Genomic DNA, 14031 nt, shown 5'->3' with positions numbered 1-14031 from the left:
GATATATGGGCTATTATGAGAGATATGGCACCTCATAATATAATAAAATTGAAAAGCAACCATTCTGTTCTCCCTTTTTTGGGGTCAAGGCTCAGTCTGCCCTGATCGGTGGGAGGGAAGAGGAAGAGAGGGTGCTTTGTGCAGAGTTTGGGTACACGACAGGTGTGGGCCTTTTCCAAAAACCTGCAACAACAGAGGGCTGGCTCACAAAAGCTTTCGGCAGACATGAATGAGGAAGTCTGACCCTAAATCCTCTCTGCTTCCCCTGAAGCTCGGAGCAGGCACCAGCAAGACCAGCCTGTTCTCGGGGAGCTTTAAGGTGTCCTGCACGCCCACCCCACACACATTCACAGTCCAAACTCACAGATATTTTAACAGGGCTGTCTCACTGCAGGGATCGAGTGTGCTTTAATTAAGAGCACTTGTGGAGGGGGTGTTAAATGATTTATATGCAGACACAGATTGAGAAATCCCAGTGGTTTCTTCTCCTGATGTGTAGCTGCAGTTGGCAGGTCAAGGCTTTCTGGTGTTCAGAAGCAGCTGAGGAGCTTTTCCACTTGTGATACGGGCCCAAAGTTGCTGGGTTTGGTGGAGGCTGAACCTCCCTCTGGCTGTGACCAGCACGGAAAGAACACAGAGCCCATTTCCAACGTGGGCAACGTGTGTGCTGTCACCACAGCCATTCATTAACCTTCTGGTGACTGTGGCTGTGCTCTGAGGTTGTGCCACCTTGGGAAAGCAAAGGTGTGTTCCCAGAGCTGGAGAACGGTGAATCAAAGTGGAGAATTTGCAATTAATCTTGCATTTATTATCATTAATTGAATGCGCTTTGGGCATATTTTTTTCTTCTTTTAGATGAGGATAGTTAGGGTTGGCTATTAGTGTCTCTTTTATTATGCTGGCAGGATATCTTTTACACTTAGGAGCTCAGACACTGCAAACCATCAGAGATGCTGCTTGTGCTGCAGTGCGCGTGGTGCTGTGCAGTACGGACATCCCCAGCCCCACATCTCCAGTGGGATGGGAAGGGAGAAACCAGAGCCTCGAGGGGCTGCCGGGGGAATGCAAGGGGCACAGCAGCTCAGGGAGGGTGCAGGACCCTGGTCCTCTGGTAGGAAATGTTTATGGATTAGGAAAAGCCTAATGCATGCAACTTCTGCAAAGTCCTGCCCGCAGCCAAGATTTACACAGAGAGAAGTGGGCGAGAGCTCAAGCCCTGCTGACTTACGGCTACAGGGCGCTGAGCACAGCACTTTCCCAGCCATCAGCAGGAAAGAAAGCAAGATTTACACCTGGGAGGCAGCTGAGAAACAGAGGAATGAGAAATAAGGTGCCTCAAAGCCATGCTGTTTGAAAGCTGAAGCAGTGGCCAGGGCTCCTATTTGACTTCCCACCACGACAAGCTTGCAAAAGAGGAGAGAGGCTCTTGGAGGACGACAGGCTCGCCCCTGGGCTGCTCCACGCAGGCAGCTGGGGCTGGTACCCACTGTTTCAGGCCGTGCAGCTGATTAAATATTGAAAGGGTCTGCTTGTTGTTGCTTGAAAGCTTCTGTCTGGATGGCAGCGAAGTTAAGTGAGGACAGGTTTGCGCTGGCGCAGTTTCTCTTTGCTTAAAGAGGGGGGGGAGCGTACACAGAGCAAAAATAGCTTTGTGGGTTTGAGCGGAAAGGTGCTGTTAGGACGTGGGTTTAGGTTACTCCTTTTTCTACTCCAAAGCAAGCTGTGGGAGGGGAGTAGAGCAGCCGGGGGGCAGTTTGAGTTATCAGAGGGACCCAGTGACATCAGAGGCTGTTGTGGGTGCTCAAAGGGCGAGGGGCACGAACACCCAACATGGGTGATCACATAATTGCCTTGCTCCAGGCTGCAGCCAGGATCACCTCCAGGCTTCCCTTGGAGAGGAGGTGATGGATGGAGGAACAGGCAGAGAAGAGGGAGGGAGAAGAGGTTTGTGGTGGGTTGTAGGATTAGGGGGAAGAAGGTTCGTTACTGCCTTGTGCCATAGGCAAATCTCAGAGACAGAGAAGAGCTGCTTTCAGGTGGAAGGAGGAAAAAAAAGACCATTTTCCTGTTCCCCAGCCAGGCCTGCTGTTGCACTCCCATCTTCCAGAAGCATACGCAGGGGGTGCTATGGGGGTCTTCCATGCTGCACATGGCTGGGAACATCCTGAGTCCTGTGGCTTGGTGCTTCCCTTACAGAGCACGAAAGGGGCAGGCTTCCTCTGTGGCAGAGATTTCCCATCAATTTCTCCCATCAATGGGTGGCAGACATTTTCCAGAACCCCCTCCGAGCTTTCAGATAAGCCCATGGAGCCACCCAGAGAGGCCCCAAAAGTGACATCTGTTCATGCTTCCATTGAATTTCTACAAAGTTGTTTCTTTACTGCTTCCAGCTCCACTGAGGATGTGCTGATTTCAGTCTCTCAGTAGGGTTTGTGCTGCAGGGAACATCCCAGCAGGGACAGCTGCAGGGCTTCACCAGGAGTTTAAGTCACTTTGAGCAATCAGAGAAGCCATCTGACCTGGAAAAGAAAGTTACCTTTGTTGTCTGAGTGCCCAACATAGCTGTTCATACCTTCTTACATATATAATCGGTGTCAAAAATTGGTTTCTTGCTGTTTGCACCTACAAACTCAGTCAAATCTGCCACAATTCAGCTAAGTACTGATAGATTTGGTTGTAGCATCCTTCTGATAAGGAGTTCAACAGAAATGTCTGTGAGCAAGCAGATGAGCAGAACTTTGCTTTCTTGCATCCTAAGTGACACTGGACAGTGCTTACTTTAAGGTTTGCTAAACCCAGAGAGGAACTTAGCAGCTATTTTTTTTTTTTTTCAGTGGTGAGGAAAAAGGGATCATATTTATTTTTCCTGTTCAGACTAAGGTGGCATGTCCACAGCAGAACTTGCTGCTCGCTACGCATCGCCATTATTCTTCAGAGCTAATTGAAAGTAATGCTGAAACTTGATTTCAAAAATTACGTTAACCAGTTCAGCTTGTGCTGGCCATTGATCAGTTCCTAAGCGGGTTTTAATGGCGTTACGTGATCACTGGTGATTGTACTTGATTAGAAGAACATAATCACAGCAGGGCTGATGGATGAATTCGCAGCTGATCAAATCTGGGTTCACCCACAGCCCCGAGGTTCTGATCCATAACATATCTGAAACTAAATTAAAAAACAGACTGGTGGTGTTATTAGAATGGGATGTTTGTTCGTAGTGGAAATGATCTGATAAAATTTTGGCATCTTTTTTGTTCTTTCAGAGTGTCTAGTGTAGCTGTTCAGTTTCAATAATTTTTTCCTAATTGTAATAAAAAAATTATCTTGACACTCATTCCAGCTGGAAGACTTCCAAAACAAAATATTTCCTATTACCTTTATAAATCAAATACCTGAATCAGATTTTTTCCCTACTAGATGTAGATAAGGCATTTGATTAAAAACCATCCAGAATTTCCATCTCCAAACAACATACTCTCAAATACAGGACCTGATAATAATTTTTCCATTTCTGAGGAAGGGATTTAATTAACTGTTGTGGGACTTATTTTCTTGTTTGGGTTTCTTGTTTGTTTGTTTGTTTTTCTTATACCTGCCATGAAATAATGCGACGATTTTGGCAGACTTACAGTATGTGAGACCATGGAGATCCTCAAAAGCATGTGACACACAGGGAAGAAAACACAGTCTGTTACATCCATCCTAGACAGGTTTTCCCACTCAACTGGGAAATAACACAGGGTCCATCAACCCCAAAAAGTTGCAGAGAAGATCTCCAGGCTGACAGGTCAGCTCCTTAAAGATGTTTCACAGGGGCCTCAATATACTGTGCATCTCCCTTGCTTGGGATGGGAGGATTTTCCCATTTTGATGCTCTGTGAAGGCATGGGATGGGGGCTCGGGAACCAAGCACGACCTATGGCTCTCTCCAAAAGGAGCTCTTCAGCTCCAGCAGGTCAAGGGCAGCTTCTTGCTCTGCCAGCTGGTGGGTGCCTGCCCGTGGGGGCGCAGACGAGAGTGGAGCTGCTTCCCTGATTACCTCTGGCTGCTGAGTTAATTAGCAGCCCAATCTAGGATGCTGACAAAAGGCATTACTAATGTGAACATGAATACAGCTTGGAGCTGGGAGGGGTTGGGGTGATTTTGCCACCACCATTAGTGAACATCAGAAAACATTCAAGTTCTGTTTCAAAGCAAACATTTGAGGAGGAGATGCCACAGCTGCTTCCCCTGTGAGATTCTAGGGGATTGCATTGAAAGATTCAACCTATGTAAGATTTCAATGCAGACTCCATACATGGCTTTATTTTGCATCGGTCTGGTCCCATTTGCCCATTTCTGGACTGCCTTGTGCTTGCAAAGAGATCATCATTCAGGTTTCATCTCCCAACCAAGGGAGGAACCTACTTGCTCCAAGCAAGGAGGATCAGTGTAAGCCTGAGAGGCTCCTGAGAGGTGCTTAGAAATAATAATGTCATTGCAGAAGTAGAGGCTTGCTCTGACCAGCCATGCATGGTTAAAGCACATAAAGGCAGAGATCTCTCAGGATCCAGCTCACGTGCAAAGGACAGAAAGGATCCACAAAGCCTTTAGAGAACTCACAGGGAGCTTGCACCAACTCAGAGCATCCCAGTGAGTTTGCATGGCCCTGAGCTGGAAAAAAGCCATTAACAAATGTCCACAATGACAGCACCCTTTTAGCCATTGCCTTGTCTCCATGTCAGGATCAGCAACAATTTGTTTCCTGCCTGTTCCACGTAGAGACACATTTTCTTTGGAGGCATTACAAAGGCTGTATGTAGTTTGGATCAGGGTATTGAATCTGCACCATGTTGACGCTCATCAGGTGCTCTTTCTAAAGGATGTTGGAGATAACAGTCTGCTGAGTGGGTGAAAGGAAAAAAGGAGAAAGGGGGCAAAATGGAGTTGCTTGTTCAGTTACAGCTCAGTTACTGGAGGAATGTTTCTCTTTTCTTTTCTTTTCTTTTCGTTTCGTTTCTTTTCTTTTCTTTCTCCCCAGCAGTTGCTGAGTCAAATGTGCATATCAAAGTTTACTCAACAAGCCCTTTCTGCGTCCTTATGCAAAACATTTCTTGCTTGAAGATGGAGCCAATTATCGTGCATGTATTTATCCAGTTCTAGGAGCCTGCCTGGCTCCTATCTATATTTCATGAGTCTCCACACTCCCTGAGGCTCTGCTCTGCCTGCAGTGAAGGGCTCCTCCGCCACAAAAGCAACGATGACTCAAGCAAAATGCACAGACAGATGAAGCTCCCTGGATTTACCTCCCCAGCAGCCTGGCCTTTATCCCCTTTAATGCTGGGTGGCATTTGGATGCTCTTTCAGAGCCTGCCAGCAGTCAAGCGCATGCAGTAGCCACCAACTGATCCTCAACTGACTTGCCCGCTCCTTGTACCCCATGTCCTTCAGCCCAGGAATACTGCCATCAGGCTTTGTCTAAACTTCAGCCTCAGGCTGAATTTCAGGCTTCCACATTTGCTGCAAATGCCCCAGAACTTGGCCAAGTTAATTTCTTGATTTGGTGCACCTGGGATAGAAGAGCAGGAATGCTCAGTCCTCTGGTTTGCTCCCCAAGTAAACCTTGCCAGCTCTGTTTGAGAAATAGATGGGTTTTTTTTGTTTGTTTGTTTGTTTTTTTGTTGTTGTTGTTGTTGTTGTTTTTTGTTTTGTTTTTTTGTTTTTTGTTTTTGACTCATTGACTGCTTTTAAACTTCCCTTTTAGTTCCCAGCTGAAATGACTTCCTGGCCAGTTCACAATCTCCTTGTTCTTGCATTCATGTTGGATTAAGTAGCACTTTTTCCTTTGTTTTCTCTTCCACTGCTGTCAGTGCAGCTGGGTCCAGCTGGACACTATGGACAGTCCATTTACACCCCAGCGAGGCCAATCTGTTTGTGCAAACAAGAAGCTCTCCATCTTTGGAGGACATGCTCCCTCTTTCTGCTCAAAGAATTTTCATCCAAACATTTTATTCTCAAAAGAAAAAAAAAGAGATCTATTCTGAACAAATTGGGAATGCTTGAGAAGCAGATGTTCCCTTTTGCCCATTTTTCACTGAAAAAGACTGAAGTCACTGCAAAATTCTGTATCTCTGGGGAAAACCTGACAAATTTTGAAGAAAAATACTGACTGTTATGAAGAAACATTTTTTTTGGCCTTTTTTCATAGAAAATTGAGCAAATTTCTGACCCCTTCTCCCACCTTTATCTTCCTGAATGAAACAAAGAGGCAAGCAAGGAGGAGAAAACACGTCAGGCTCAATTTTTAATACTCAGGGTTATTCCAGTATCTTCCAGTGGACTCCAGGTTTGCGGGGTTCTCTTAGTTAGAATCATGTGGAAGAAACAAATGTCTGTTCTTGTCAGCAGAGCTGTATTTTTAGCGGGGTTTCAGAAAATAGAGATAATGTTGTATTCCTTTAAGTAGTGGGGGGGCTTTCCTGTGGTGCTCCCCTTTTTTATTATTTTGAATTTACTTTATGGTTAAAATACTGTGGGCCTTGACTGGTATTTGAACCCAACTGTGCCTATGTATTTATTTTTTTTTAATATTGCTTTTATTGTGGAAAGAACAAATGACACATCAGAGGTAAATCTTCAGTCGTTTATGGTGCAGCGTGCTATTCTTCCAGTTGGGATCATGCCAGAGGAATAATCATGTTTATCTATGCGATGCATATCTCTGAGATCCACCGTTCCCATTGCTGTGCAATCCAAACCCTGGTGATTTTACAACTGCTAATAAGCACTGTAATTAGGAACCTAATTAAATATCCTCTGATCTTACCATTCCTAGAGTCGATCAGCTCAGGGGGTTGGTTTGGATTCTCCATTCCTCCCTTCACACAGGCTTACAGAGCAAGCAAAGCGCGGCTGCTTTTTCACATCCTTTGAACTATATCAGATACTGCTCATCAGCAGCTCAGAGCTCAGGGACAACCAGACCAGCAGCACGAGCCAATGTGGCTGCTAAGTTCCTGAAAATTACATCAAATGTGTTAAGAAAAATCAGACAGGATGCCTGAGCTAGGAAGGAGCCAGGAAGGGCAGGGAAGCTTTGGCACCTTCCAGCAGAAAAAGTTAGCGGTGCCTCAACCATCTGCAGCAGCGCAGCTGGCGATTTGTCAGGGCAGTGTCAGAACAACTCTGAAAAGCTCTATCCGTGGCCAGGGGCAGGTGCTGAGGGTGCTGTGCAGAAGGATCAGCAGTTCTGCCTTCACTTGGCAACCAGGCTTACTCTACCAGAAGAAATCAGCACGGTCCGTGAGCCAAGGGAGCTCTCTGCGTGATGTCAGGCTGCAGGGAAAGCCCTCGCTGCAGGGCATCGCTTCCCTCCTGCCACGCACATGGGATGAAGGGGCAGAAAGGGAAGCCAGGCAAAAATTCCCTGCCTGTCCTGTGGGCTGTGTCACCTCAGGGTGAGGTGGGCACCAAGGATGAGCTGGGAAGAATCAAGCATCAGTTGGGAGGCTCACTGAGGCTCCCTGGGGATTACAGGGGGCAAGCACGAGGGATGACTTTGGGTTCACCAAGCCCTGCTATGTTTTGCAGTCCACTGCTTGAGTGACACCCTTGGACTGATGCCCTCTGTCCGATCATGGTGGATTTCCCTCAGACTTTATAGCACTCTGACACAGCAGCAGTCTTTCTGAGAAGGAAACGTTTTCTCAGCTTCCAACAAGAGACTCCATTGTAAGAAGGCAGGTGGTTATTTCCCAGAGAAGATCCTGCTCATTTCACAGTCGAATTTCAAAGTATATCACTTGCAGACAGGAAACGTCTACAATCTTCTCGACCAAATGCCAGTACCCCAAATTCAGGCACCGTGCAGCAGGTGGTGAGCAGAGACCTCCTGCAGAGCCTGGGTTTCCTGGGTGTCCTCGATGGGGACAGCTGGGCAGGTGGCACTTCAGAAGCATGTAAAGCTGTCACCTGCACTTCATAGAGGATGAACACTGGTTTTAGCCACTAACTTTTACAAGAAATTTGGATTTATTAAAAAACAAAACACCATGATGGGCCAACTGCCTCACCCAGAGGATGATGGATTTGTTTTGGGGTATTCTGCAGGTGTAGTGTGGCTGGCTTGTGTTTTCCTCACTAGCCCTAGGAAAAAAAAATATTGCACCTGGGTCCTATGGGGTGGTGAACAGACTTGCACAGCAGTGAAAAGCGGTGAGCTGTGAACATCCAGCACGTCGTGGTGAGGCAGAGCTGGGGCATGAGGCCCATGAGTGTCCCAGGTGAAAGGCTGGGTCCCAGCGCTGCAGAGCGTGGGGTCTGGGCAGGACCAGCCCTGGCAAGGCTGAATAGTGACCATCAGTCCTATTTATCAGTACTATCTAGTAGCTTTGGAAGTCCCCACCATCCAAGGCATCTCCAACTCTCAGCTTCTCCACGGGGAACTGGTAAACATGTTATGTTTGGAAATAAAAGTTCCTTCCACAGACCAGTTTAAAAACCCATCTTAGCCCAATCACAACAAACCCATTTACTGTCAAATACAGGCGGTATTGGCCATCTTCCAGCAGCTTAAAACACAACAGACACTTCAGTGTCTTTTACTCACTGCCTTGTGCCCATCACGAGATCCATTTGTGGTTCTCACATGTGCAGGAATTGCAGAGACTCGGTGCTGCCCTTGTTCCATGCCCATTACCTGTTCTTTTCATATCTGCACCTTGCAGGAGAGAGGTAACGAGTGAATTTAGTGCTCAGGCAAAGCAGCGACTTCACAGCCCTGAAACCCAACCTCCACCACAGCACAGGCATACCACTTTCCCCAGGCAACAACCTTTTGATGGCCCTTGTCCAGGTGAGATATATAACCTGCCTCTGTTCTCAAGCAGCTCACAGCACACTTGGGAGGTAGAAAGCAATCAATCCCCTCCTCAGAACGGGAAGCAGAGGCAGAGACAGGAGTCACCCACATCTTACAGAAATTCTGTTACACAGAAAGGACTTTATATGTAAAAAGTCCCAAACTGATATGTTAATCATGGGTCCATATTCCTCTTCCTACCCTCACTACCTTCAAAGGATCTCTTGCCACCAGGAGGGGATGGGTCAGCTCTTGCCCCTTCTGCTCAGCATGTGGTCAGGGGACCTGCTGCAGGCTTGGTGTTTGGGTTTCATTGCCATTGCTGCTTCATCCTGGGTAATCAGGGAAGTTTTGCAGCCACCACCATATCTTACGTTGGTCACTGAAGTGTCATCAGAGAGAAATCTTTTTCCCCAACCTGTCTGGGTGAGATGAAAAGCTTTGTATCCACCCACTGTCTGCAGGCCATTCCCTCGCTTCCCTTCAAGTCAGCCTGATGTTACACTTTGATAAATAACTTTTGATTATCATCTTCTTCTTGCCACTTCCTTCACCTGGGATATTCTACTCCTTTTTCCCCTGAAGAAGCACCATCTGCCTTGAAGTATTTGTTATCCCCTTGAAATTTGCCAGTGAATCCCCCCAGGCTCATCATCTGGAGGACACCTGCTCTCACACTCCATTGCTTGCCTGCTTTCTCCTTTATATCATCCAGGATTCCTGCTTCTAGCAAAAGTCTTGAATTTATTTTATCTTAGATTTACTCAAGAGTGTGACAGACTGTATTTCTCTCTTCCCTCACAGGAGCAGAAGCCATTTGCTGTGATAACACTATCTCCTGGTGTCGTTTCTGTGTGAATAGCCCCAATTTAGCTGGTCAAGGGAAGCCATTTCATAGCCTTCCTATTTGCTGCCCAGGAATGATCACCCAGGGAGCTTTCTAGCCTGGGATCCCCTCTCTGACAATGAGCAGTAGCAAATATATCTAAAACCTCCTCAGTAGACAGCAGCAGAATAGCCAACACAACCGTGAAGTTTTCCTCTTGATGGCTGGCTTATATCTTGAAACACTTTTTTCTCCTGGTAGAAAAAGTGATTGTCCAGGCCAATGAAATTCATGTTCTCCCTCCCCTCAGACACATCCTGTCCTTGCTTTCAATGTAGTCAAGGCCTTTGCTTTTATGCTAACAAGTAGATAGGGATTTCCTTGTGTGAGATTTCAATTTCTTGCCTTATGAATATCCTGAATGTCCCATTGTCTCCTATTCTGAATCAGCAGGTAATTCCATCCCTTTTACTGTCTTAGGGCAAAGAGCCTGATTTTTTCCCTCTTCCTCCATGCTGAAAGAAATACTTATGTCCCAGAGGAAGCTTGGAAACAGCACCTACACAGGGGATTAGAAAGTCAGGTACTGCACGGAGACCCCTCACCAAGCTTGCAGCCTCATCCTGCATTCCCTTCCACCCAGGTGGGGCCTTCAGCAGCCAGTTGGCCACCAGTACCGTCTGCCACCAGCTGACTTCGCCAGTCTCAAGAAGGAGTCTTGCAGAAAAGCATCACCAGCTAGCTTGGGGTGGAAGTGTGGAGCAAAAATAGAGCTCTACATGGTGGTGCAGGACGTGATCTCTAAAGCTAGGTGGGGACGAGTAGTATCAGCAGTAGGAGTAGGTGTGAATAACACACTTCGGGCTGCACACTATGCCAAATTTAAGAGTTCCCCTCTGAGCACTGAGGAAAGCAGGAGCTAAAGGAAAGCCCACACTCTTTGATCTTGCTCATATGCTCTTCAGAAGCCATGTGGCAGTGCACTGCTGTGGGAAGGGCTGGCAATAGTCGTACCCAAATCCTGGCAAGAAGTCCTTAGCATACCTTTCAGGAGTAGCTTTCCATGCTCTTTAAGACTCGTTGTGCCTGGCTTTGCAGCACACAGAGCATGGCCATCTGTCCTAAATATCAAGACCATCAAAATGGCAGAGCAACAAGCAGTCAACACGGCCCCGAGGATCCCAGTGAGGGATTCCCAAAACATTAAGCCATCCTTCCTCTAACCAAACCTTTGTGAGTCCTGACAAATGGCTGCCCAGACATATATTTTTTCAAACCTTTTCCTTACCATATTTTACAGAAAAATCGTGGGTAAAACATAAGCAGAAGTAGCCTGAATTCAACTCTCCTGGCATAAATTGCATTGATGGCAAATTGACTTTAACTCCCATATGTACTGCCGCATTCCTACCCACAAGCATGAGTCACACTAAGTAATAAATAATAGCTAAATCTTTCTGCCTCAACAGGTGATTTTGAGGATTTTCTCTCTTGCGTACTCATGAAGTATGGTGCTATAGCCTGATGATGTATTGAAGCTATTAATTTTTGGAGATGAAGCTTTTTCATCATTAACGTCCAACCTGAACACAGGAATTTATTAGGCTGTTTGGGCAGCAAATGTGCAGCCTTCTCACCACTGCGCATGTGCCTAACTGAATACTTTTTGCCCTTTTACTGTCTCAAGGTAATATTAGTTTCCAAGACTGGGTGTTTCAGCTACTGTTACGCCTTCTCCTCCTCCTCCTTCACCCTGCCTTGTCCTACCTCTTCTTTTTTTTTTTTTTTTTATATTTATATATGTATATATATAGCATATCCTGCTGTTGCTTTCTCTCCTTCTTTGGGTGCTGCAATATTGGCTCTGTGTCAGTGTTTTCCCCTTTTTCTCCTCTTCCTTGCCAATTCAGCAGAGGCAAGAACTTAGTTTCAGAAGACAGTAGGAGACCCATGTTACAGCTGAGAACTACATGACTTTGGGCTGTCAGGATACTGCCCAAGCTTAAAGCTCTGCATAAATGAGTTGCTCTTGCAAAGAGCTATCCTAAAAACTCCTGCAAGGACAAGAAAGGATTATGGAATGCCTGGGAAAAAATACTGCCAATCCTTTCCACACTGTTAGGGAGCCTACTACATGAGCTCAAATTATCTGCCCTTCTTCTCTGCTGTAGGAGTGCACAGAAACTGCTGGGGGCTCTTGTGAGTTGAAAGCCTCCACATGGGTGTAAAACATGAGTATAAATGTAGGATTGCTGTATGCAAGGTTTTGTGTTACTGTTAAATGAGTACCAACATATTCCAGGCCCTATGACAATTTTTGTTTGCACAACTAGGCAATAAAATAAAAAAAAAAAATCTTTCTTTTTATTTATATATTTTTGTTTGTTTATTTGTTTGCTTGCTTTTCCCTGCAAGATGCCTGTTTCCAAAGCAGGTTTGTTCAAAGACCTGGACATCTGAGATATTCGCAGTACAGTTTCCCAGCCAAGATAGGCTTTGCAAGCTGCCTTCTTACAGAAGAAAACACCACTCTGTGGGTGTGCGTTGTGAATACGATAAACACTTAATGGTATCTGTTGAATGATCCTAGATGCTACAGATTTCAGGTCTCCTCAGTAGTATTTCATATCTAAAAAAATGGTCAAAGCAATCAAAATGCTATGAAAACAGATGGAGCAAAAACAATTGCTCCAGTACTTTTGCTGTTAAATAACCTTGAAAGGAGTCTCAGAGTGAACATCTTTTTAAATCTGCTGCTGCGTGCACTTGCATTTCTCCACAGGAAAGGTGTATAATGAACAGTGCGTTTGCAATTTGGAAAGCTGTTGTGGCCACAAAACAATTGTATTGGAGGGCTCATGGAAGAAGGAAAAAAAAAAAAAGAAAAAAAAAAAGAAAGATGCTGAATTTAATTTGAGAATCACCCCCCTTATTTGATCTAAATCTTAGTTTTGCAGTAACTGCACTTCCTGAGACTGTTTTCATGTAGCTCTGAGAGGAAGCATAAGTAACAAACCTATTACAGAGCACGATGAGAGCATAAGGTTGGCTGTGACTGTGACAGGCTGCGGCACGGGGGATTTCTTGGAACGAGTCTGTGTTCTGGCACAGCCAGTGCCTTGGTACACTTCACTGGAGCTGGCAAGCAACTGCCTCCAGAGACTGATGCCTGAGCACCCTGGGCAGGGAAAGAGCTGTTCCCAATAGCAGGAACAGTTCCCTGCAGGGAAAGTGCTCAGCCAGTGGAAATCTCTGTGCTAGGGCCCTTTCTTGACACTGTCTTGGAAAACAAGAGAACAGCCCTGCAAGGGCTTGGTGTGAAACGCATTGGCTATGTCCTTCTGTCTCTTGTTTGTGGGGAGCTTTGTCAGTCCCACAGCAACAGGAAGGTGAGCACAGGCAATAGCTGCTGCTATTTTACATTAACTGAAACAATGCAGTCATTTCATATGTGAATAAGAGATGATCATAGAGTGGTTTGGGTTGGAAAGGACTTTAAAAGGACCTTAAAGCCCTACCAGTTCCAATGCCACCTGGCCATGGGCAGGGACACCTCCCACCAGCATGTTGCCCAGACCCCATCCAGCCCAGCCTTAAACACGTCGAAGATAGGGCAGCCACAGCTTCTCTGGGCAGCCTCTGCCAGTGCCTCACCACAGAATCACAGAATTTCTAGGTTGGAAGAGACCTCAAGATCATCAAGTCCAACCTCTAACCTAACACTAACAGTCCCCACTAAACCATATCCCTAAGCTCTACATCTAAACGTCTTTTGAAGACTTCCAGGGATGGTGACTCCACCACCTCCCTGGGCAGCCTGTTCCAGTGCCTAACAACCCTTTCAGTAAAGAAATTCTTCCTAACATCTAACCTAAAACTCCCCTGGCGTAACTTTAGCCCATTCCCCCTCGTCCTGTCACCAGGCAAACCACCCTCATACTAAAGAATTTCTTCTTTATGTCTTATCTAAATCTACCCTCTTTTAGTTTAAAGCCATTGCCCCTTGTCCTATCACTACAATCCCTAACAAGAGTCCCCTCCCCAACTTTTCTGTAGCCCCCATTAGACACTGGCAGACCGCTGTGAGGTCTCCCCTATGCCATTCCTTCTCCAGGCTGAGCAACCCCAACTCCCTCAGCCTGTCTTCATAGGAGAGGTGCCCCAGCCCTCTGAGCATCCTTGTGGCCTGCTCTGAACAATGCTGAGACCCTGGCTGCAGCAATGTAGTAACTCTGGGCAAAGGGGTTTTGTGGCACAGCTGTCCTGAAGACATCATCTGAGAGGAGCCCAACGGGGAACATCAGGTTTTGGCAAGGCAGGAAGGTGGGAAGGACAAGTGCAGAGAGTGCCAGAGGGACACAGACAC

General features: G+C 46.3%; 1 protein-coding gene across 2 annotated transcripts in view; it reads left to right on the top strand.

Annotated features, from left to right (window-relative positions):
* Nucleotides 1–14031, top strand: part of SV2B (synaptic vesicle glycoprotein 2B) — a 62526-nt gene that overhangs the window by 8275 nt on the left and 40220 nt on the right. The gene's annotated exons all lie outside the window — the stretch shown is intronic.

The sequence above is a fragment of the Anas acuta genome, chromosome 12, assembly GCF_963932015.1.
Source record: "Anas acuta chromosome 12, bAnaAcu1.1, whole genome shotgun sequence".
NCBI classification, from domain to species: Eukaryota; Metazoa; Chordata; class Aves; order Anseriformes; family Anatidae; genus Anas; species Anas acuta.
This window is presented reverse-complemented; position numbering and strand designations above follow the sequence as displayed.